Below are 25,485 nucleotides of genomic sequence, written 5' to 3' on the forward strand. Positions count from 1 at the left end.
TGTTACAAAAGAAACTGAGGTACAGAATGCTATTATAGTGCACGATGTTCCTCATACAGAGAGTATGAGATTGTTAGATTCTCAGGCAGAAGTACATTCCATACTGCGAAGGAGGCAGGAAGGCAAACATGGTAATTCAGTTATGAGGGAAGTTTTGGAAGATTTTTCACAGCAAGAAATCACAGACACTTTGAGTACATTCACCCAAAGAATGGGAGAATCGTTAACATCTTGGATAGTGATAATCAGTGATGAAGGGTTCACAGGAGTACCTACTGATGGTGTGGATTGTATCAGATTTATAAATATCAGCCAGAATCCTTTCATGCAGCAAGCTTTTAGGGATTATCATCTGAAAAAGAAGTGGCAAAAAGTCTGGTTAATCTGTTAGCTTTAGCAACCGAGGGATGTAATAGAAAATATCCTCTTGATTCTATGTGGCCCACTTAGGATAAACCTTGGTATTCACTTAGAGACTGTATCAACAAGTTACAGGAGGTGGTAATGAAGACTACTATTATGCTAGGAAATGTGGATAGATACTATTACACTCCCTTGGGAGTCTCTCACAGAAATTTAATAGTTAAGACAGCTCCTCCTGCTTATAAACACCTAATTTTGACTCCGCTACTTGGGGAAGTAGGGAACTCCCTTTCAGAGCTGATAGATAAAATTTCACATTAAAATATCAGGAGATTGGGCAAGAAATAGATCTCCTCAAGAAAGAAGAGTGAATATCCAGCAGTTTTGAAGTCAGAATAAAATGATGAGAAAAGAAATGTTTACTGCTCTATTGAGAGAAGGGGTAGATTTTGAAATGAAAGGTGGTTTTCCAACCAAAGAACTGTACAGAATGTACTGAGATAAGGGGCTTGATAATAGACAGAATAGAGAAGTAAGAATTCCCCCTACAGATTCTACAGATCCTGAACACTTGTACCCAAGTTTGTCACACGTTCAGGGAGACATAGATTAAAGAAAGTACACCTCCAGCCAGAGTGATGACCCCAAAGCTGCAAATACATAAGATCTCATATATTGAATAGGGCTGTGATAGTGGGCTCATGAACTCCAGAAGCGTAGCTAACACCAATAAATGCCACAAGCCACTCAGAGGGAATGCATTCTTGTACTATTAACAGATAGAAGTTTGTATTTGGGGAAAAAGGTGTGAGGACACTTAGTCTCTATCTAGGATGGGTTCTTCCTGGCTTAGTTTTCCCATTGTGTTCCCCTGTACATTTTGGGAAAGGCTGTGAGCATAATCTTAGTGCCTCTCTACAATGGGAACCTCCTGGCTTAGCTTCCACACTTTGTTTCTTTTGATAAGAAACATTTCCCATCTGAGTTTGGCTATGAAGTCGAATTGACATTGCATTGTTGGAATCTCAATGAAAATGGAGATGATCCTATTTGAAGGATAATAGCCCATATCTGCCTATTCTTTTGACCTTTGTTTTATTTAACCTTTTTGCTAGTTCTGTCTCCTCCAGGTTTAAGTACCCTATGCCTGTGGAGGACTGATTGCTTAAGCTGGACATTACCCACTGTCCACAATTGTGCTCTGTCATCTCTGGACCTGGCATCAATCGAGTTTCAGATGCCAGTTTGCTAAAGAACTGACCTGTCTAATGGGACTCTTGACTTCTTGGGGCAGGGAAAGCTCTATGTCTAATTTCAGCAGGAAGAAGCTATGGAGTATGAGACCTACCCCCTTACACCAAGATTTTGAGCCCCACTCAATCAAGGGGGGAATTATGATATTGTTCTGTATACCTATTTTGTATTATCCTCATTGTGTTGTCATACTATTACGGTATTACTGGCAACACTTTCCCATTGACTTATGTAATGGATACAAAGATTGGGGGGCCAACAGTGGCCACTTTGGTGATAAGATGTTATTATTTTTTTTGCAAATATGATGTGTTTATTTTGAAGGGATTTTGTTGTACTTAATAAATGCTAGTAGCTATTCATACACAAATTGTGTATGTAATGGATGTGAAAGATCTTGGGGTCAAACTGATACCAATCAGTGATTAAAGATCCTTCCCACCCATTCAATAGGCCTCAGGTGGGGCCAACAAAGGGAGGCTTGATCAGAGGCAGGCCCACACCTTTGTGATGCCAAATAAAACAAAATATAAAGAATGAAAAATTAGAAATATTGCATAAGAAAAGCAACTTATCTGGAGAACATATCAAAAAAAGAAAACATAAGAATAATTGGACTACCTGAAAACCATCATTCAAAAAAGAAAAGAATCTTGATATAATAATACAAGAAATAATTAAAGAAAACTGTTCTGAAGCATTAGAACAAGAGGAAAAGTAGAAATAGAAAATATCCAGCTATCACCAGCTGAAAGATATCCTGTGGGGAAAACCCACAGAAATATTGCAGTTCTATTCTGAAACTTCCACGTCAAGGATAAAATATTACAAGCAACAAGAAAAAAAAAACTTACATATGGTGGTGCCACAATTAGACTCACACTAGGCCTAGCAGTGGCAACACTAAAAGACCACAGGTCTTGGAACACTATATATTTAAGAGCAAAAGAACTGGGCTTCTGGCCAAAAATCTCATACCCATCAAAGCTATGCATGATCCTGAATGAAAAATAAAATGAATGTTTAATAAATTGTTACAGTTTCCATACTTTGTTAAAAAAAACACCTGAACTCAATAGAAAGTTTGGCATACAAGAGTGAAGAGAAACATAAGGTACATGCCAAAGACTAATTACAAAGGACTCAGTAAGCACAGACTGTTTACTCTTTATTTAAGTGAAATGTAAAACATATCTCTAAGATGGTTATTATCAATTGGGTATTTCATAAGAAAGATTGCGGTAGACCTGAGCATGATATGACTTCAAAAAGTAAAGCTGTTCAGGAACAGGTAAAAGAGTAATTATACAGGGAGGAGGAGCTAAGATAGCAGCTGGAAAACAGGGACTCACTTAAGCTCTCCCCCAAACCCCTCCAAACACCTGTAAAAATGACTCTAAACAAACTCTAGAGCTACAGAACCCACAAAATAACAGAGTGAAACTAATCTCCAGACCAAAATGGCATGGATGGTTGTTGGGAAGGGTCATCACACCATGCTGGGAGCAGAGCACAGTCCAGAGGGGGCCATGCCAGGACAGACCACACTGGGAGTAGATCAGGTGGAGCAAGGCTCAAGGCCCTGAATCACTGAGCTACCAGACCTCTCAACCAATAAACACCAAAGACAATGTAGCAGGTCAGTGGGAAAACTGCTGGATCTGGGTGAGGGAAGTGGATGGTCTGGCCGCAGCACAGAGGACAGTGGGGGGGTAGCAGCAGGAAGCTCTGGGGGCTGCTTCCAGAGACCCCCTTGGCCCACATAGTGGGAGGAATCAAGGAGCAGATAAGAGTGGGAGTACAGGCCCTGCTTTGCTGGCACTGAGGCAAGGTTCTCTTGCTTTGCCCTGCTTGGATCTGGGTCGAGGTCCTGGTTGGTGGTTCTTTGGGGAGGAGGAGCACTGGTGTGGCAGAGCTTGCCCTGTAGAATTAGCTCTGAAAACAGCAGTGCAAAACCACTGAAGCTTGGGACAAAGCAATCTCTACTTTTAAAGCAGTCATACCCTGACAAAAATCTCAGAAGTCAAGTAATTGCCTGGGAAAATGAGCAAGCAGAGTAAAAGACTCAGATTCAGACTACAGAATCTTTTTTGGTGACAAAGAAAATCAAAGTCAAAGATCCTTCATCAAAAGCCTCCAAGAAAATATGAATTGGTCTCAAGCTATGGAAGAACTCAAAAAGGATTGGAAAAGCAAGTAAGAGAAGTAGAGGAAAAACTGGCAAGAGAAGTGAGAGAGATACAAGAAAATCATGAAAAACTAGTAAATGACTTGCTAAAGGAGACCCAAAAAAATACTAAAGAAAATAACTCCTTAAAAAATACACTAACCCAATGACAAAAGAGCTCCAAAAAACCAACAAGGGGAAGAATGCCTTAAAAGGCAGAATTAGCCAAATGCAAAAAGAGGTCCAAAAGACCACTGAAAAAAATAGTTCCCTAAAAATTAGAATGGAACAAGTGGAAGCTAGTGACTTTATGAGAAATCAAGAAATTATAAACTAGAATCAAAAGAATGAAAAAATGGAAGACAATGTGAAATATCTCATTGGAAAAACTATTGACCTGGAGAATAGATTCAGGAGAGATAATATAAAAATTGTTGGAATACCTTAAAGCCATGATCAGAAAAAGAGCCTGGACATCATCTTACAGGAAATTATTAAGGAAAATTGCCCTGATATTCTACAAGCAGAGCATAAAATAGAAATTGAAAGAATCTACCAATCATCTCTTGAAAAAGATCCCAAAAAGAAAACTCCTAGGAATATTTTAGCCAAATTTCAGAGTTCCCAGGTCAAGGAGAAAATATGGCAAGCAGCCAGAAAGAAACAATTTGAGTGCTGTGCAAACACAATCAGGATAACACAAGATCCAGCAGCTTCTACATTAAGGGATGTAAGGGCTTGGAATAGGATATTCTGGAGATCAAAGGAGTTAGGATTAAAACCAAGAATCACCTACCCAGAAAACTGAGTATAATGCTCCAAGGCAAAATATGGATTTTCAATAAAATAGAGGACTTGATGAAAAGACCAGAGCTGAATAGAAAATTTGACTTTCAAATACAAGAATCAAGAGAAGCATGAAAAGCTAAACAGGAAAGAGAAATCATAAGGGACTTACTAATGTTGAACCATTTTGTGCACATTCCTACATGGAAAGATGTTTGTAACTCAGGAGACCTTTCTCAGTATGAGGGTAGTTGAAGGCAATATTGGGTATCTTATCCTAGGGGGAAGGGGATAAGAGGGAGGATGATAGAAGAGAGGATAGATTGTGAGAGTGAAGAGGGTTTGGGGTGAGGGCTGCTCGACACCCCAAAGTACCGACACACCGGGTCCTGCCAAAACGATTCGACTCAAGCTTTCTCAGCCAAGGGAAAAGACAAAGTTTATTAAGAGTTAGCCAAATAGGCCTGCCCCAAGAGATCCCACCCCCTGTGATGCCTGTAACCGAAAGCGGGCCAGATCAATCTGAGCTAGATTGGATCTGACCACCTTCATGGAGGCAAGATGGAGATTATATACACAAAGATTGTGGGAGGGATTGAGGGGTGGTCTGGGGTGACCAGAGGAGGGTTTTAGGGAGGCACTTGAGGAGGAGTCTAAGGAGGAGCTTGAAGGGACTGGGATGAGGTCAGACTCCAGGGTGGGAAATAGCTGAAGGCTACATGGAAATGACAGACAATAGAGGGCTAGGGTAACAGAGCTAGGGTATAGATATTTTGATCAGGATTAAGGATGGGAAACATGATTAAGAGTGGGAAACAGCTGGACAATAGAGGGCTGGGCAAGGTAGGCTATTGGGCCTAATGGTTATAGCCTTAGGCCAAGGCCAGATCAAGTGGGAAGATTCAAGGAGAGTTCAAGGGTTCAAGGGGTTCGCAGAGACTGTGCCCTCATCAGGAAGAGGTAGTCAAAAGCAAACACTTTTGAAGGGTCGAGGGAGAAAACTGAATAAAAGGGGAAAGGATAGGATGGGGGGAAGTATAGTTAGTCTTTCACAACATGAATATTATGGAAGTGTTTTGCATAATGATACATATGTGGTCTATGTTGAATTGCTTGCCTTCTCAAGGAGGGTGGAGAGGGAAGAAGGGAGAGGATTTGGAACTCAAAGTTTTAAAACCAAATGTTAAAAAAAGTTGTTTTTACATGCAACTGGGAAATAAGATAGACGGGCAGTGGGGTATAGAAATCTATCTTGCCCTACAAGAAAATAAGGGGAAAGGGGATAAGGTGGGGGAAGGGGCATGGGGTGATAGAAGGGAAGGCAGCCTGGGGAATGGGGCAATCAGAATATATGCCATCTTGGGGTGGGTAGGAGGCTAGAAATGGGGAGAATATTTGTAATTCAAAATCTTGTGTAAATCAATGTTGAAAACTGAAATATTAAATAATAGAAAATAAATTTTAAAAAGTTATTATACAAATGAGGTATAAGAAGAAGAACCAATACAGAGGAAATAGGTGAGGGAGAAGGGCTAGGAATGGGTTTAAGAGAGAACAATACATATGCATCCAGAAAGAGTTAAAAAGTCTTTTAAATTTAGAAAGAAATAAAATGCTAATGGAATAGGGAGGGGGAAGAGGATAAGAGAGGGTTCTTTAGAGGGGAGGATGAAGGAATAAGTTAAAGGTGCTGTAGAAGGCTGTTTAGATTAATGGGGATGGGAAGATAAGGGAGAGATCATTGAGAGGATAAGGGAGGGATCTTTAGAAGTAAGGGCAAGGGAATAGGTTGAAGGGGTGTATAAAAGTGTTTAGATTTGTGTGAATGGGAGGACAAGCAGGGATCATAGGGGGTGGGGTAGGTTAAGTTATAGAACATCAAGGCAGTGGGTAGAAGTACAGTAGGGGGGCCAGGGGAGATAGGAAATAAGAGAAACAAACATAAAAAACGCAAAATATTAGGAGTCGACTCTTTTAGGGAAAGTATATGCCTATATATGTATGTATATATGTGTATGTAGGTATACATGTATACATATATTAATATTTGTATCTAAATATATCTATGCTTAATTATAGCCTGTGGTAAGGGGGAAGGAAGGGGGAAAAGAACAAAGTAAAAAGTGTTCAGCTTTTAACACATTTTATCATGTTTAATATATAGGCTTTCTTGAAATAAAACTATTGCTATATATTTTTAATTTTCTCTTATATTCTGTCATGCCCATGGCATTTTTCTTTTATTATTATTTTATATTTAAATTTTAATATTTAAGTTTAAAATGAGTTTATTTTTCTTTTCTTATTATGTATTTAAGTTTTAGTATTCAAGTCTAACATTTTTTAAAAAGAGATTAAAAATGAAAGAAAGGTTAGGGCTGAGTTGTGATGATATGATGGAGTGATATTTTTAAAAAAATGTTCAGGAAGCGGTAAAAATGGGCAATTTTCTCATAAAAATGAGGCATGACAGCAAGAACTAATACAGAAGAAGAAGTGGGAGGGCTGTTAATGTTGGAAGCTTACTCTCAGCTGGGTTGAAGAAGAAACAACTTGTACATCTGGAGCAGTATAGAAGTCTTCTGAACTGCTAGAGAGGTGAGAAAACTATGGGACTGGGTGGGAGAGGGACTTTTGGAAAAGTACATCAATCAAGATTTAGGAGGGTGTGGAGAGAAGATACCAAAGAAACTGTTTGAAGGGTGGGTAAAATAAGGAATATGATGGTAAGGGGAGAAGATAAGGTAACAGTGATAGATTTAAAAGAGAAGCTAGGAAGAAAAATAGTGAGCAAAAATAAGATGGAGGGAAATTCACAAAGAATAATCATAACTTTGAATGTGAATGGGATGAACTCATATTGGACAGATGTAAACACAAGAATTTGAGATAAGAAATCATTATTTGATAAATATTGTTAGGAAAACTGGAAAGCAGTATGGCAGAAACTGGGCTTAGACCAATTCAAACTGAAGGCTTTTAAAAATCATTCCCTCCTCTAATATCAATGCATACATTTCTGGTTCTTTTGCTATATCACTTACTATACTTTCTACTATATTATAATTGTTTTATCTATATATAATTTCCCAATAATATTTTAAATTCCTTAAAGAGATGATTCTGCTATCATCCATATCATTCAAAAGATCTAGAACAATAATCCTATTAAACATAGTACAATTATGTCATCATAGATATGGAAGGGTCCTTAGAAATTGTCTTCTCCACCCCTTGCCAATTTTACGCATAAGGAAACTGAAGAGCAAACAGGTTAAGTCACTTGTTCCAGGTCACCTAGGAATTACTTGGCAAAGCCTCTATTTAAAACCATGTTCTTCATGCTATGTCTAATACCCTTTCCACTCTACCATGGTTTCACTTATCAAGTTATTGTTGAATTATGTGAAGCTGAATGTCTAATTTGGAAATTAAAAAAAAATGCTTTCCTTATGTATGCTCAAGTCAAGAGCTGTTTCACCTTATATAATATATATATATATGCTATATATTATCATTATTATTATCATTATTATTATTATTATTACACATACATAGATGAGGATTTTTGTTGTGGTGGTGGTTGGATCAATTCAGTCATGTGTGATTCCTCGTGACCCGGTATCAGATTTTCTTGGCAAAGACACTGGATTGGTTTACCATTTACTTCTCCAGGTCATTTGACATCTGAGGAAACCAAGGCAAATGGAATTAAATGACTTATTTGAGGTCACATAGCTAGTTAATGTCTGAAACCAGATTTGGACTCAGGAAAACTCATCTTCTTGACTCTAGGTCTGGCACTGGCACAATGTGCCACCTAGCTGCCCTATAAAGATGAGAATATCCTCCCATATTAGGAGGTTGGTAAAATATTAAATGTTTATTCCTCTTCTCTTGAAGTTCTCCCAAATGTTTGTCTAAATTACAACACAGAACTTCTGACCTTGAAAAGATCTTAGAAATCATTTATTAAAACCCTGTCATTTTACAAGTGAGGAAACTGAATCAAATAGAGGTTACAAACACATGTCTCCTGCTTTCTAGCCCAATTCTCTCTCTGCCACATTATTCTGACTCATTTTTCTGAGCTGCAAGTGAAAGCTATTGGTTTTTGCACTAGTCTTCTAGAGATGCTGTGCCATTCTTTTCTACTTGCTTACCCTTTATTGACTTTAAAAGTATCCTTCAGCCAAATTTGTAGCATTCTTTTATTCCCTAAGATAAATAGTGTCAGTCTTTATGGCATATCTTTGAAGTTTCTCTTTCATTTTAGTTTCCTATTTAAAATCCCAGGCCTTAGACTTAAAAAAATAATAATTTATTTTTGCAAATTACATGTAAAAACAATTTTAACATTCTACTCACCAAAATTTTGAGTTCAAAATTCTCCCTCACCACTGCCTCCCTCCATGTAGAAGGCAGTCAGTTTGACATATGTTATCCATATGTAGTCGTGCAAAAAAAAATTGCCATGTAAGTGATTCTGTTAAAGAAAAAAGAAAGAAAAGAAAAAAGTATTTCTGATCTGCATTCAGGCTCCACCAGTTCTTTTTTTCTAGAGATGGACAGCGCCTTCCATCATAAGAATCCTTGTCCTTTCCTACTTTAACATTCTATGAAAGTAATTTGTTCTCTGAGGGTTATTTACTATGTCTACATATCACCTAAGTCCTGTAGCCCCAACTTGCTGCCTAATAATAAACGTGAAATACTACAACATATTATACAATAGAAATGAAACAATATACACACACATCCTGTTTAGAACATTATAGAATTAATCTGGCCTCAGAAAATGATTACCTATTTTATTTGAATATACCAATAAAAATGTGTTGGTAGATGTTCTTTGGTTTTAACATCTTCACTGACTGAATGGATTTGAAACATTCTAGCTGTTTTTCTGTACCCCTTTTTGCTCTGTGGGAAAGAGATCGAGTCTAATCGCCCTACATAGCTCAACACACAACTTAAATTCTCTGACTGCCACTTTGCTTATCTGTAAAATGGGAAAAAATACTTCTATTGTACCTCACTTGTTTATTGTAAGTCAAGTAAACCTAAAAAAAGTGTTAGATAAATGAAATTATTCTGTAGTGCCACTTCTGTACCCTGCATTGCTCCTCTCCTAAGTCCCAAATCTGTGGTATCCAATGAAAGTTGTGTTTCTCTAATCATTCTCCAAATAGCACAGAAAAGCTAGCTTATCAAACTTGACCTAGAGAAACATGCTCTATAGCTAGTACCAACTTTTGCCACATCATGATTTGCAGTGTTTTTCTATGTGAATAACCCCCCAAAAGCAGAGCTTAAAGTGATATGTTCTTCTTGGTCAGGGGTCTTCAGGAGAGCCCCCCAAAATTATAATTCAGCTATGTTTTGAGTCAATCAATAAACTTTGTTTTCAGTCTCCACTATATGCCAGACACTGTCCTAAATACTATTTTACATATAAGGGCACTAAAGCTTAGAGGAGTTAAGGCATTGTTTCACTTATCAACCCCCCCCAAAAAAATGAATGTGTCAGAAGCTGAATTCACTTATTGATTTGTAATCCTTAAAGAAACGAAATTTCCAATTCCCCTCATCTTCCCAGCATTGGCACCCAACATATAATATGGTGGAGAATTAAACTTCTTGCCAATTTAATTATGTGTAACTTTCTTAAATCTTTTTAAGTGAAAGAGCTGCAGAATGTAAATCTGGTTACAGATTGTTGTCATCTGATCAAAGGACCACAGATTTAATGTTGAACAAGATCTTTGAGACCATGCCTGCACAACCTGTGACCCACCAAAGGATTTTGGGTGGCCTCCAAAAATTGTAAAGAAAAACATCCTTTGTATGTAAGGAAATCCTCTGGCAGGCTGCAGGTTGTGCAGGCCTATTTGAAACTCTCTAGTCCAAGCCTATTCTTTTACACATGAGAAACTGAGGACTGGAGAGGTTCAATATCTTGACCAAGATCACACAATTCAGAAGTTACAGAGCCAGGTTCTCTGCCTCCAAATCCAAATTTTTTTTTTCTCTATCCCTTGCCATTTTATTTGACATGAAAAGTATTGCCACATTGGCAAAATATTTTGGAAATATGTTTTTAAAAAAAAAGATAAATGACTATTTTTAGTCTTTTTTCCAACCATACCTTTGAAATTGAAGTACTATTTTGCATTAGATAAGATACTTAATAATTTTGTTCATTCCTATAGGAATCTACATTCTATATTCTGCTTTCCAAGAACAATGACAATGATTCAAATGGAACAGCCTTTTTTAACTTCACCTAAATTGCATTTTCTAGTATGTCAATAGTTACAAAAGAGTCCTTTGAATTATATTTCTGCAAATCACTTCCACATTTTTTTCAAATCAGATTTCATTTCAGGAGGATTCAGTTAAGAGTCATATTCAACAATTTATCAGTTTAGAGAGATAGAAATTCCATTACTTCAGTCTTTTTACTAATTATAAAGGCTCAATGATTTGTCATTGAAAAATAAGAGCATGGATTATTGAATAGGGGATTTAATGGCCTTCATTCATGCTTGAAAGATATAAAATAATCCATTTCTGCAAGCACAGAATCTCAATATATGCATTTTTGAACTATGGATATATAATTGAAAGTATAATTTATTTGATTTCATTTTCATTTTGCATATCATTTACATTGTTTCTCAATTAGAGCCATTGGAAGTCACATGACATATTAGAAAAGAACAATGTCTTATTAATAAAAACAAAGTGTATAATTTGCTTTTCACTGAGATATTTTGTGTGATTTTTTTTCAAAAAATGATTGTTATAGATGCTAAATGATCAAAGTATCATGTAATATGAAACTTAAGCATTTATGATTTATCAATATATACTCCAATTCTATGGTGGATCCTTACTTTTTTATGTGGGATATTCAATGAGAAAGATATCCAGTGATAAAGATCATAATAAATTCATGCTTTCTTATAATCTTGGCAATTTCCACCCATGTCTATCCACAAATTTGCTATAGTTGGTCTTAACATATAGGAGCTCTCTTCATGTTCCCTTGGCATTGTATGGTTCTCTGATGAGCACAGGAGTTTTCCATTTACTATCTCTCTCACTGTAAGAAGCCTTTTTTCCATTGGATGGAAGATAATCAATCATCCATTCCTTCTATGTTCTTTATTCCACCTCTCCAGCATAATTCCTTATAATTATTATCTAAGATCATCATCATCATCATCATCATCATCATATTACTCCTTCCTCATAAAATATATGTGAACTTGACTGATAGAAAACTATCAGAAATATTTAATCATGTTTTAATTATATCACAAATATTATATGTATGAAGACCTATTGCTAGACTTTTTGAAGAACAGTATTTCTTGTAGCCATTTAAATGTTATTTTTAAGTGGTACTGAGTTACTTAACCAGAATGTCTTAGATGGGAAGAAAGGGCTACTATAAAACTATTGTTAAATCATATTTACTACTCAAGTATGTCCTCAAGGATAACAGGAAAATTTCCTTTATTTAGTTTGTCACATATTACTTCAGTTTTATCAAATTCCTTCCCTATATTCACATTCCTAATTCAGAACACTGTAGACCCATCACTTCAAATTTTTGAGGTAAAAAAGGGTCCACTTTCCCAAATCACTGAAATCGATAGCCATTTAAGCAACATTTGATAAAAGGTTATAGCTTAGGAACTTTTCATTTGCCCACATTTTCTTTCCCACCAGAACATAACAAATATGACTGTTTATAGATATATTTCAATGTTTTGTTAGTGGGTGTTTTTAAGCCTGTAGTTCATTGAAAAGAGTGTTGGATTTAGAACCAGGATTCACACCCCTGTTTTGCTACTTGATTACATTTGACTTTAGGCACGTTTCAACTTCACTGAGTTCCAGTTTCTTTGTCTGGTAAATATGAAAGTTGTCCTGGTTGACTTCAAACTTCTCATACGGCTCTAAATCTATGACCTTATCATCTCATGACATAGTCTCACTTTTAAGAATTTTTTGTTAAGTTTTTACTCTGATAAACCAATGTGAAATAGTAAATATTAATAAATTAAATTATGATTTCTATAATGTAAACCAAGGGGATACCTGGTAGGTAAACCTACTTGCTGTTGTTGTTTCCTCATTTGACACCACCATTATGACTTTGATGTAGTTGGTAAATCTGTATCAGGTAAAATTCAATATTGCAAATATCTAACTGATCACAGCATCACAAAGTCTAAGATTGTTTTTCCTATTGCCATCTATCTTCGCTCTAGCATATAGACATAGCCTTATTATTTTTAAAATGGAATTTATGAAAATCAATTAAGTATAAATTAACTTTCCATCCTAAGTGTACTTTATCTAATTTAGTTCATTCTTATTCTAACTACATGATTTTAATGATTTCTTTATGTCTAAAGTCATATACACATATAACACAGGAAACTATTAATATAAAATCTAAAAAAGCAAAAGAAGACAAAATACAATTAAATAGTTTTAATGACCTATAAAATAACTGAAAAAATGTCAGTCATATAAAATAATATTGAATCAATTGTTCCTTAAAATAATTTATATGAATAAAGATATTCATATGGATTTATTGGTAAAAAAATCAGATTATTTTTGTTTTAAATATTCATTTTCAATTTCAAAAGATGTTTTTAAATTCAAGTATACCATCTCTAGTATACCTCTTTGCAACCATCCTGTCAGAGCAGTTCAGAACAAAAACACTGACAAGAAGCCCAAAAGCAGTCCTTAGAAAACAAATATATATACTTCAATGGCACACTGCCCTATAAGAATTATTAGTATATCATACTCATGAGTAGAATTATTTTTCTATTGTTTCCAAAAGATATCAAAAGGGATGGCTTCTCTTCTTGTTCTGTGTTTTTCTCAAAATGTACCACCAGAAGCCGGCCCATGAGCCTCCGCGCTTCCTCTTTGTAGCTCGCGCCGACCATGGGAATCTCCTGGGACAACTGGCACAAGTGCCGCAAGACCGGGGGCAAGCGCAAGCCCTACCACAAGACGCGCAAGTATGAGCTGGGCCGGCCGCCGCCCACACCAAGATCGGGCCCTGCCGTATCCACACCGTGCGAGTCCGAGGAGGCAACAAAAAGTACCGGGCGCTGAGGCTGGACGTGGGCAACTTCTCCTGGGGCTCCGAGTGCTGTACCCGAAAAACAAGGATCATTGATGTGGTCTGCAATGCATCCAACAATGAGCTGGTCAGGACCAAGATCATGGTGAAGAATTGCATTGTGCTCATTGAAAGTATCCCATACCGCCAGTGGTATGAATCCCACTATGTGCTGCCATTGGGTCCGAAGAAGGGAGGGAAGCTGACTCCTGAGGAGGAAGAAATTCTAAATAAAAAGCGGTCAAAGAAGATCCAGAAGAAGTACGAGGAGCGGAAGAAGAATGCCAAGATCAGCTCTCTTCTGGAGGAGTAGTTCCAGCCGGGCAAGCTCCTTGCCTGCATCGCATCCAGGCCAGGCCACTGTGGCCGAGCAGACGGCTACGTGCTCGAAGGCAAAGAGCTTGAGTTCTACCTGAGAAAAATCAAAGCCCGAAAGGGCAAATAAATCCTAACTTGGACATTCTCTAATGGAATAAATCCCCAGATCGTTAAAAAAAAAAATGTACCACCAGCAATTATGTACTTTTTTGTTTATCTATCCCTATAGTTTCCTGTAATGCCTGGGCATGTGTGGTTTTTCCTATAGTTCTTCAGTTATCGCAGCACAGGTCATCAGGATTACAGCACTATATGAGAGAATTTTGCTTTTGTTCTTGACTTTCATTGGCAGCCAGTTTTGATTGTAGGAAAGCCTAGATTGTCTGGTGATGAAAAATTTCCTCTCTCATTAGGTATTGACTTAATCATTACAGACATGTGCTTTCTAGGCTTTTGCTCACATAGCTGGAGGTACCTCTCTTCCCCTTATAACTTGTCTTAAGTGATGCAATGTCAGGACTAAGAACTTTTTTTTTTTGATTTGCCATCAACCTTCTCAACTTTGCAAAAGATTAATCCTTTTTTATCTCAGGGAGCTTTTTATCTCAAGAGCTTTTTACTTGTCCAATTCAAGAGAATACAGATCTCAGAGATGAAGTCAAGATGGTGGAGTAAAGGCAGGGATACACCTGAGCTCTCCCTCAAATCCTTCCTAAAACCTTTAAATAATGACTCTAAACAAACTCCAGAATGGCAAAACCAACAAAAGTTGCAAAACCATTTTTAACCCCAAGACAACTTGGAAGCTTGACAGGAAAAGTGTATTATGCCAAGGTGGGAGAGGAGCTCAATCCACCACAGGCCACACCAGCACAGACTGGGGCCCAGTCAACCAGTAGCAGGCCTTGGACTGAATCAATGGCAGGAGTGGTGCTTTCCAAACCTCTAAGCCCACAGAAACCAAAGATAACTTAGAAAGTCAGCAGGAAAGGTCTGTCTTATTGGGGTGAGAGTGGAGCACAGTCTAGCACAGGCAACAAAAGTTCAGCCCCGGTGCTCCCCTCGGGAGCTACACAATTAGCAGCTGGGGCTGGTTGCAGAACTGTCAGGCCACAAACATTAAGAGGGTTGAACAACTTGCCAGAAGGAGATAATGGAGGTCTCTTTGCCAACATTAAAGAAGGGCACAGCAAGAGAACCTGCCTCCGTGCCCACAAAGTGCTCCTTGTACTCCCGCTCTGATCTGCTGCTAGATTCCTCCCACAATGTGAGCCAGGGATTCAGGAAGCAGCTGATGCTGGAGCTCTGGAAGCAGCCTCAGGAGCTTCCTGCTGCTGCCACCACCACCACTGCACCACCTCTGCCACCCCCAGGGATGGAGCCAGACCACTCTCACCTCAATCCTGCAGTTTCCCACTAACCTGCTCTTTGGTGTTTTTGGGTTGAGAAATCTGGTAACTGCCACAGCTCATTCATTCATGGCCCTAAAGCCTGTTCTGGCTGGCTGACTCTGGGTCTGGTCAGTCCTGGTGCAGTCCATGCTGGCCTGTGCTCCTCTCCCAGCACCATGTGACAGACCCTTCCCAGCAACCATCCAGGCTCTCTTGGGCTGGAGACTTGTTTCCCTCTGCTATTTCGTAGGTTCCACAGCTCTAGAATTTGTTCAGAGCCATTTTTTTACAGATGTTTGGAGGGATTTGGAGGACAGCTTAAGCAAGACCCTGCTTTCCAGCTGCCTTCTTGGCCTCCTTCCCAATTTTCTGCTTCCCTTCTGATCTTTATTGCATTGGCTTTGTTTCTACAAAAACTTTTCAAGGTGACATAATCAAAATCCATTTTGCATTTTGTATTGCTCTCTCTCTTGTTTAGTGATTAATTCTTCCCTTGCTCTCTCAAACTGCTTATAATATCAGCCTTTATACCTAGATTGTGAACCACTTTTTAATTTATTTTGGTATGTACTGCAAGATATTGAACTATGCCAAGTTTCTGCCATACCATTTTCCAATTTTCCCAGCAGTTTTTGTGAAATAGTGAATTCTTAACCCAGAAGCTGGACTCTGGGTTTGTCAAAGAGTAGATTGCTATGGTCACTGACTACTGTGTCTTGTGTACCTAACCTATTGCACTGATCCACCACTCTATTTCATAGCAAGTACCAAGTTGTTTTGATGACTACTGCTTTATAATACAGTTTAATATCTGGTATGGCTAGGCCACCTTCCCCAGTATTTCTTTTCATTAATTCCCTTGATATTCTGGAACTTTTGTTCTTCCAGATTTATTTTGTTATTATTTCATCCAGCTCTGTAAAATAATTTTTGGTAGTTTGATTGGTATGGCACTGAATAAGTAAATTAATTTAGGTAAAATTGTCATTTTATTACATTAATTTGGCCTAACAACAAGCAAGTGATGTTTTTCCAACTACTTAGATCTGACTTTATTTGTGTGAAAAGTGTTTTGTAATTGTATTCCTATAGGCCCTGGGCTTGTCTTGGCAGGTAGACTCCCAAATATTTTATAGTGTCTGCAGTAACCAGAATTTCTCTTTCTACCTCTTGCTGTTGAGTTTTGTTAGTAACACACAGGAGTGCTGAGCATTTATGTGGGTTTATTTTATATCAAGCAACTTTGCTAAAGTTATTTATTATTTCAAGTAGTTTTTTTAATTGATTCTCTAGGATTCCCTAAGTAAATCATTATATCTTCTGTAAAGAGTGATAACTTAGTTTCTTCTTTGCCTATTCTGATTCCTTCAATTTCTTTTTCTTCCCTTATTATAAAGCTAAAATTTCTAGTACAAAATTGAATAATAGGAGTGATAATGGACATCCTTGTTTCATTCCCGATCTAATGGGAAATGCATCTAGCTCATCCTCATTACATATGATACTTACGCATAGCTTTAGGTAGATACTACTTATGACTTAAAGGAAAATTGCATTCATTTCTATGCTTCCTAGTGTTTTTAATAAGACTGGGTTTTGTATTCTGTCAAAAGATTTTTGTTCATCTATTGAGATAATCATATGGTTTGTGCTAGTTTTGTTGCTGATATGATCAATTATGCAGACAGTTTTGCTAATATTGAACCAGCCTTGGCTTTCTCTAACAAATCTTACCTGGTCATATTGTATTATTCTCTAGATAAGTTGCTGTAATCTTTTTGCTAATATTTTATTTAAAATTTTTGTATCAATATCCATTAGGGAAATTGGTCTATAAATTTTTTTCTCTGTTTTGACTCTTTCTGGTTTAGGTATTAGTACCATATTTCTACCATAAAAAGAATTTGGTAAAACTCCTTCTTCACCCATTTTCCCAAACAGTCTATAAAGTATGGGAATTAATTGTTCTTTAAATGTTTGATAGAATTCACATGTGAATCCATCTGGACCTGGAGATTTTTTTCCTATGGACTTAATTGAGGGCTTGCTCAATTTCTTTTTTTCTGAGATGGTGTTATTTAGATATTTTACTTCCTATTCTGTTAATTTAGGCAGTTTTTATTTTTGCAAATATTCATCCATTCCCCTATGATTATCAAATCTATGGGCATACAATTGGGCAAAATGATTCCTAATTATTGTCTTAATTTCCTCTTCATTAGAGGTGAATTCACCCTTTTCATTTTTGATACTAGTAATTTGGTTTTCTTCTTTCTTTCTTTTGAATCAAATTGACAAAAGGTTTATCAATTTTGTTGTTTTGTCTTGTTTTTTTTTTTCACAAAACCAGCTCTTAGTTCTAATGACTGTATAAAAAGAAATAGCATAGCTTAGAGATTGAGATGTGGTGGAGGCAAGAGAAGGAGAAATAGCAGAAGCAGCAGCAGCAGCAGCAGAATCTGAAGCAGAAGAAGCTGAAGCAGCAGGTGCTGCTGAGAACGGGAGTGACCGAAGTGTGGACTGGAGAGTGCCGAGGAAGGGCTTGAAGCTGGTGGGTAATCTTCTCACTGGAGGGCCCTAGCATTGGGGGAAAGCATGAATATGATTTGGCTTACTGTCATAATGTTTTTCTGTTACCTCCTGGTTACTACTGTGAGGCGGACTTATTGGGCCTAGAAGCTTTTGGCCAGGATATCGAATTGGGGACACTGGTCCGTGGGTCTGCTACTTTGAAGCTTAAATAAATGCTTTAATTCCTCTGCCTTCTACTTAGATAATTCCTTATATCCTGCAATTCTGAACCACTAAGACATAGTTATGATTTTCTTTAAAATCATGAATTCTGTCTTCATGTTATATCCCCCAAACCTCCTGGACTGAAAGACTGTTGCACCCTGTCTTTCTGCTGGCTCTGCTCTTCTTGGATTTTTCTTGGGGTGATATTTTCTAGGTTTTTTGAGGTCAATAATGGAAAGCAAGAGTGAACTACTGCTTATCTACCATCTTGATTCTCAGAAGTCTTCTATTCCTTGAGTCCAAGCTTTACAGGAAATACATATATATATATATATATATATATATATATATATATATATATATATATATATATATATATATATATATATATAAAATTTATTTGTTCGTTTGTATTATTGTTTATTAAGGGGATTTGTTCTGTGAAGTTTGGATTCATTCAAAGGGCTGCACTTGAGGACCTAGAAGGTCACACATCGCTTTAAGGTAACAGGTTCCCCACCCCTGACCTAGACCAAACAGACATTTATTCCTTATTGTCTTGCTTTTCCCCCTTTTATCAGTTATTGACTAATTATTTCTGAATGTTTATTATTAAGCCACGCTTTATGCTAGAGGATATCATATGTAGAAGATTCCCCTTCTAGTTTGACTTCATACAGAAGGACCTCCACAAAGTCCTAAACAGTTTGGGTAAACATGTTTCCCTTTTTTGTGTCTCAATTAATATTGAAAATGAAAATTTATGGGGGTGGAGACAAGATGGTGTCTAGAAAGAAGGGACTTGCATGCGCTCCCACCCAGGTCCCTCCAAATACCTATAAAAATGGCTCTGAATAAATTCTAGAACTTCAGAACCCACAAAATACCAGAGGGAAGCAGGGCTCCAGCCCAAGAGAGCCTGAATGGTCAAGGGGTAAGGTCTATTGCAAGGATCTGGGAGCGAAGCTGAGCCCAGGGTGGGCCATGTGGACCAACCAGACCGGGAGCTGGGTGGAATAGGCCGTAGAGCCCTGAATCAGTGAGCTGTGGCAGTTACCAGACTTCTCAACCCACAAACACCAAAGACAAGAGAGAAGGTTAGGGGGAAAAGCTGCTGGGACAGAGTGAAAGGAGTTCACTACCCCTGTGGGCAGTGGAGGTGGTGCAACTACAGAACTACAGCATTGGTTGCTTCCAGCCCCAGGTGTACCTGTTGGGAGGAATTAAGTGGTGGATCTGAGCAGGAGTGCAGAGCCAGCTTAGACCTGAGTCCAATTTGGGTTGGCGGTTCTTGAGGAAGGAGGAGCGCTGGGGTGGCAGAGCTTGCTTTGTAGCTCTGAAAACAGCAGCACAGCCCCTCAAGCTTGGAATAAAGTACTCTCTACTCTACAAGCAGTCATACCCTGATGAAAAACTCAAGGGTCAAGTAACTTGGTTGGGAACATGGCCAGGCAGTGAAAACAGACACAGATTCAGTGTCAGACTTTGGAATTTTTCTTTGGTGACAAAGAAGACCAAAACATACAGCCAGAAGAAGTCAACAAAGTCAAAGAGCCTACATCAAAAGCCTCCAAGAAAAATATGAACTGGTCTCAGGTCATGGAAGAGCTCAAAAAGCATTTGGAAAAGCAAGTTAGAGAAGTAGAGGAAAAATTGGGAAGAGAAATGAGAGTGATGCAAAAAAAACATGAAAAACAAGTCAATGACTTGCTAAAGGAGACCCAAAAAATACTGAAGAAAATAAAATCTTAAAAAATAGCCTAATTCAAATGGCAAAAGACCTCCAAGAAGTCAATGAAGAGAAGGATGCCTTGAAAGGCAGAATTAGCCAAATGGAAAAGGAGATCCAAAAGACCACTGAAGAAAATACTACCTTAAAAATTAGATTGGAGCAAGTGGAAGTTAGTGACTTTATGAGAAATCAAGATATTATAAAACAGAACCAAAGGAATGAAAAAATGGAAGACAATGTGAAATATCTCACTGGAAAAACCACCCACCTGGAAAATAGATCCAGGAGAGATAATTTTAAAATTATTGGACTACATGAAAGTCATGATCAAAAAAAGAGCCTATATATTATCTTTCAAGAAATTATCAAGGACAACTACCCTGATATTCTAGAGCCAGAGGGTAAAATAGAAATTGAAGGAATCCACCGATCACCTCCTGAAAAAGATCCCAAAAAGAAAACTCCTAGGAATATTGTCACCAAACTCCAGAGCTTCCAGATCAAGGAGAAAATATTGCAAGCAGCCAGAAAGAGGCAATTTGAGTATTGTGGAAACACAATCAGGATAATACAAGATCTAGCAGTTTCTACATTAAGGGATTGAAGGGCTTCCAATATGATATTCTGGAGGTCAATGGAGATAGGATTAAAACCAAGAATCACCTAACTAGCAAAACTGAATACCATGCTCCAAGGCAAAACATGGATTTTCAATAAAATAGAGGACTTTCAAGGTTTCTCAGTGAAAAGACCAGAGCTGAATAGAAAATTTGACTTTCAAACACAGGAATCAAGAGAAGCATGAAAAGGTAAACAAGAAAGAGAAATCATAAGGGATTTACTAAAGTTGAACTGTTTTGTTTACATTCCTACATGGAAAGATGATGTGTATAATTCATGAGACCTCAGTATTAGGGTAGCTGAAGGGAATGTACATATATATGTATACACACACACACACACACACACACACGGCACGGGGTGAGTGGCATATGAAGGGATGATATCTAAAAAAAATCAAATTAAGGGATGAGAGAGGAATATATTGAGAGAGGGAGAAAGGGTAAGATAGAAAAATCAGTTCTGTAGGAAGGGAAGAGGGGGCAGGTGATGGGGAATGAGTGAATCTTGCTCTCCTTGGATTTGACTTGAGTAGCAAATAACATATACACTCAACTAGGTATCTTACCCCAGAGGAAAGAATGAGGAAGGAGATAGAAAAAGGGGAAGGATAGAAGGGAGGGCATCTGGGGGACAAGGTGATCAAAAATAAACACTTTCGAAAGGGGACAGGGTCAAGGGAGTAAATTGAATAAATGGGGATAGAATAGGATGGAGCAAAATATAGTTAGTCTTTCCCAACATGAGTGGTATTGTGGAAGGGTTTTACATAATGATAAGCATGTGGCCTATGTTGAATTGCTTGCCTTCTTAGGGAGGGTGGTTGGGGAAGGAAGAGAGGAAAGAATTTGGGACTCAAAGTTTTAAAAACATATGTTCAAAAAAAAAAGGTTTTGCATGCAACTAGGAAATAAGATATGCAGGCAATGGGGCATAGAAATCTACTTTGCCCTATAAGAAAGTAAGGGGAAAAGGGATGGGCGGGAGTGGGAGGGCTGACTGGGGAATGGGGCAACCAGAATATATGCCATCTTGGAGTGGGGGGAGGGGTGAAATGGGGAGAAAATTTGTAATTCAAACTTGCGAAAATCAATGTTGAAAACTAAAACTAATAAATAAATAAATAATCCAAAAAAAATGAGAAAGGTAGTAGGAAGTGCCTTTGGGAAGTTGTACATATCTGTTGTTACCTCAGTGTCTCCTTAAAACAATGGCCAATGTTTGTAAATAAAAATTTTTATTGATATCTTTTCTTTGAAAAAAAGAAAATGAAAATTTATGCCTATTAAATAATTTCATTAAAGTTTGTCATAAAGCATGTATTTAATTAACCTGCCTGGAAAATAGCTTTTAAAGATAAATTTTGTTCCACTGAAAATGGAGCATATTAAATGTATGTACAAAGATGTACAAAATGCTAAACAAAGATGAAATAAAGGGTAAGATTATTTCCAAATAAAAGGATGCGTGAAGAGTTGATAGAAGACATTGCTTTAATCCATACCATAAAAGGTGAATAAAAAGATATGATGAATAAGATGGTGGACTTGTCACTTTTTTTATGAATTATTAAAAAGTGAAGCATGTATCATATTTAGGGTTATTGCATTTATGTCCATGAAAAAGACAGACCCTCTACAAAGCAAATATGTGTGTGTATTTAATATAAAGTCCAAGGGCCTTGTTCAATTTCTTCAAGGTATTCTAAATGAGAGATTACATCATGCCAAGCATTTACATGGCCTTTTTCTTAATGTATTTAAGGACTCTGCTTTGCTTAGAGCTGAGAAGACTTGTGCTGGAATTCTTCCTCTTATAATAGTTGTATTTCTTGACCTGGAGGAGTTATGCATTCTCTCTTATCCTGGTTCCCTCATTTCTAAAATAAGGAGGTTGTACTTGATTAAATCTAAGGTCCCTTCCATCTCCATATGTGTCATCTATCGTGCAAAGAAATAACCACAAATTTTAAATATATACATTCTTTGAGAAGAAAGATGACATGACTTGGCTACAATATTGGCATCTCTTTGTGTCTCTATTTTGGGCAAGATGTCGGTCAGATTTTTTTGGTATTACTTATTGAAAATCATGGATAATGTACTCTCAGAACTCCAATGTCTATTTAAGATCACATTGAAAGCGAAACAATATGCTCAGATGCCAGGGAAGGATCAGCAACAACATGTTCTTTTGGTATACTTCACACACCTCAGGAAAGTATTTAACACCATCCACTACACGGTGGTTTGGTGATGATTTTGCAATTTGGGCTACCCCAATAAATTCATCAATCTCCCAAAGTGACTCTTTGATGACATGGTACATTATGACAGAAGTACTTTGTAAACCATAAGATGATGTGTGTTTAAAAGTATATGTATATGTATATGTGTATATGCTTATGTGTGTATACACACATATGTACATTATATATATATATATGTGTGTGTATATATATATATATATATGTTTTAGAATGTATGATAATGTCTGACCCATTTCGTACCATCAATTGAATGAAACAAGTATCCCATTTTAGTTAGATCCTTCTATGCAGAGAAGCTTACTGACATGACAAATCACTATAGATCCATATGGCATAATATATATTTTTTCAAATACATATGTCTTCTGACTCAGTGTGCTAGAAGATACACCCAAAGTTATGTATACTGGGGAAAGCTATACTGCTACCTTTAAGAATTTCTTGTAGTGTGTTGTCTATAAGTGTGTCCATTATTTTTGAAACGAACTCTTATTTGAGCATCTACTGTAGGCATAACTTTAAAATGAAAGCTAAAAATTGTTTAAAATAGCTTTAGTGCCTTTAAAAAGATTTAATTACAAAGAATAGCTAACTCAGTCATAAAGCAAACTGGGAAGGAGATAACGGTGAAATGGGCAGTCTTTGGGCATAGAACTGGAAAATGCAGTTGGCATGCTTGTTCAGAGAAGAAAAAAATATCATTTTCATGGACAAGGGCAATCTAGTACACATAATCTTCAGTCTTCTTGTTACAGCTCATCAATGAACAGAGGGAGAGTGGTCAGAGCATACATATGCATTGTAAAATATTTCCCTTAATTATTGAAATGGTGCTGTAAGGTTTTTGTAAGTTTTATACTTCAACTCATTTGAGCCTCACAGTGCACTTAGCCTGTGAGCTAAGTACTATGGATATTATTATCTCCATTTAAAACAAAGAACAAAAAACCTGATGTTTATAGAAATTCTCATTTGCATATAGTCACACATCTAGTAAGATTCAGAGAGAAGATTGGAATCCAGGTCTTCTTAAACTCCTCACAGCTCTGGGCATTCCCTCTGGCTGTCCCTTGTTTCTAGAATGCTCTCCATCCTCTGTTCTGACTGCTGACTTTTCTGGCTTCTTTTAAGTGCAAATTAAAATCCCATCTTCTACAAGAAGCATTCCCCAAACTCTCATAATTCAATGTTTTCTATTAGTTATTTCCCTTTTTATCCTGTATATAACTTGTTTGTGTATATTTTGTTTGCATTTCATCTGCCCATTAGATTGTAAGGTTCAGGGGCTGTCTTTTGCATTTTTTTTTATATGCCCAGTGCTCACCACTGTGCCTGGCACATAGAAGGTACTTATCAAATGTTTATTGATTGATAGATATTGATTGTTGACTCCAAATCTAGCACTCCACTCATTATATCTCAGTAATAGGGCAACAAGTAAGGTGACCTCAAGAAATTGAAGAGAGATTGAATTGTAGCAGAGCCACCTTCTGAGGTGACTATAGGTGCTCCTGTTTTTTTTCTTAGCGTCTCACCCCAACCATAGTGCTTTTAAAGAAATTTAACCTTTCCATGGATTTAAAACTGATGATGGACCTAAACCTTCTGTGACAATATCCCTGCTTTTCTGCTACATAATAAACACAGCCATGATGCACAAAACATTTTTTTGAGAATGAGGAACACATAAATAACAACTTTTTTCAAGAAAGTTGGTACAACATTTGAAGTCATCCAATGCAAAGGAGCAGGGTGTTGAGGGTGGTGGTGGGAAATGTTCCCCAGAAAATGGCAGTCATCGTCCCCCAATCTATTTCTTTTTCTCATACTACATTAATGGTAATAACAACAACTGAGGTTGTGGCCAGTTACAGGGCTGTGAAGGTCTATATTGCTTTCTTATTTAATGCATTAACTATAAATCGCCCCTGAATGTTGGCAGAAATATCCACTCTGGTAAGAAAATTTCTTTCCTTATCTTTTGTGGTCTGACTATAATGTAGCTTGATGTGCCGCAACCGACATTCACATTGTTATTAGCTTGTTTTTCACTCCTTTTGATAGGCTTCGGGAGGTTAGGAGCCTCCAAAGGAAAGTGTGGGAGAGAAGAGGTATTAGACTGACTACCAAACTCAATGTCTACAGAGCTGTTGGGCTAACCTCATTGTTCATGACTGTACAACCTGCATGGTATACCAGTGTCATTCCAGGAAACTGAATCACTTGATTTAATTATCTCAGGAAGATTCTGAATGTCAGCTGATAGGATAAGATAGCAGACACTGAAGTCCTTTCTCAAACTAAACTGCCAAGCAGTCAAACTCTACTTCAGAGAGCACAACTCCAATGGGCTGGCTACATTGTTCAAATGCAAAATGTATGCGTGCCAAAAAAGACTGTTTTATGGAGAATTCACACAAGGGAAGCATTCACATAGTGGTCAGAGAAAGGGCTACAAGGACACTTTCAAGGTCTCTCTCAAGAATTTTGGAGTTGATTGTGTGACATGGGAGACATTGGTAAAGGACCACTCAGCATAGTGTTCCCAACTCCAACAGGCTGACTGAACTGTTCAAATGCCAAAGTAATCTTGTCAAAAAGACTATTTTATAGAGAACTCACACAGGGCAAGTGCTCACATAGAAATGGCAAAAAGCAATGCAAGAACACTCTCAAGGTCTCTCT

General features: G+C 37.5%; 1 pseudogene; it reads left to right on the forward strand.

The window, feature by feature from the left end:
- Positions 1 to 13,552: 13,552 nt before the first annotated feature.
- Positions 13,553 to 14,186, forward strand: LOC118854135 (annotated as a pseudogene).
- Positions 14,187 to 25,485: the final 11,299 nt, after the last annotated feature.

This window comes from Trichosurus vulpecula, chromosome 6 (assembly GCF_011100635.1).
Source record: "Trichosurus vulpecula isolate mTriVul1 chromosome 6, mTriVul1.pri, whole genome shotgun sequence".
NCBI classification, from domain to species: Eukaryota; Metazoa; Chordata; class Mammalia; order Diprotodontia; family Phalangeridae; genus Trichosurus; species Trichosurus vulpecula.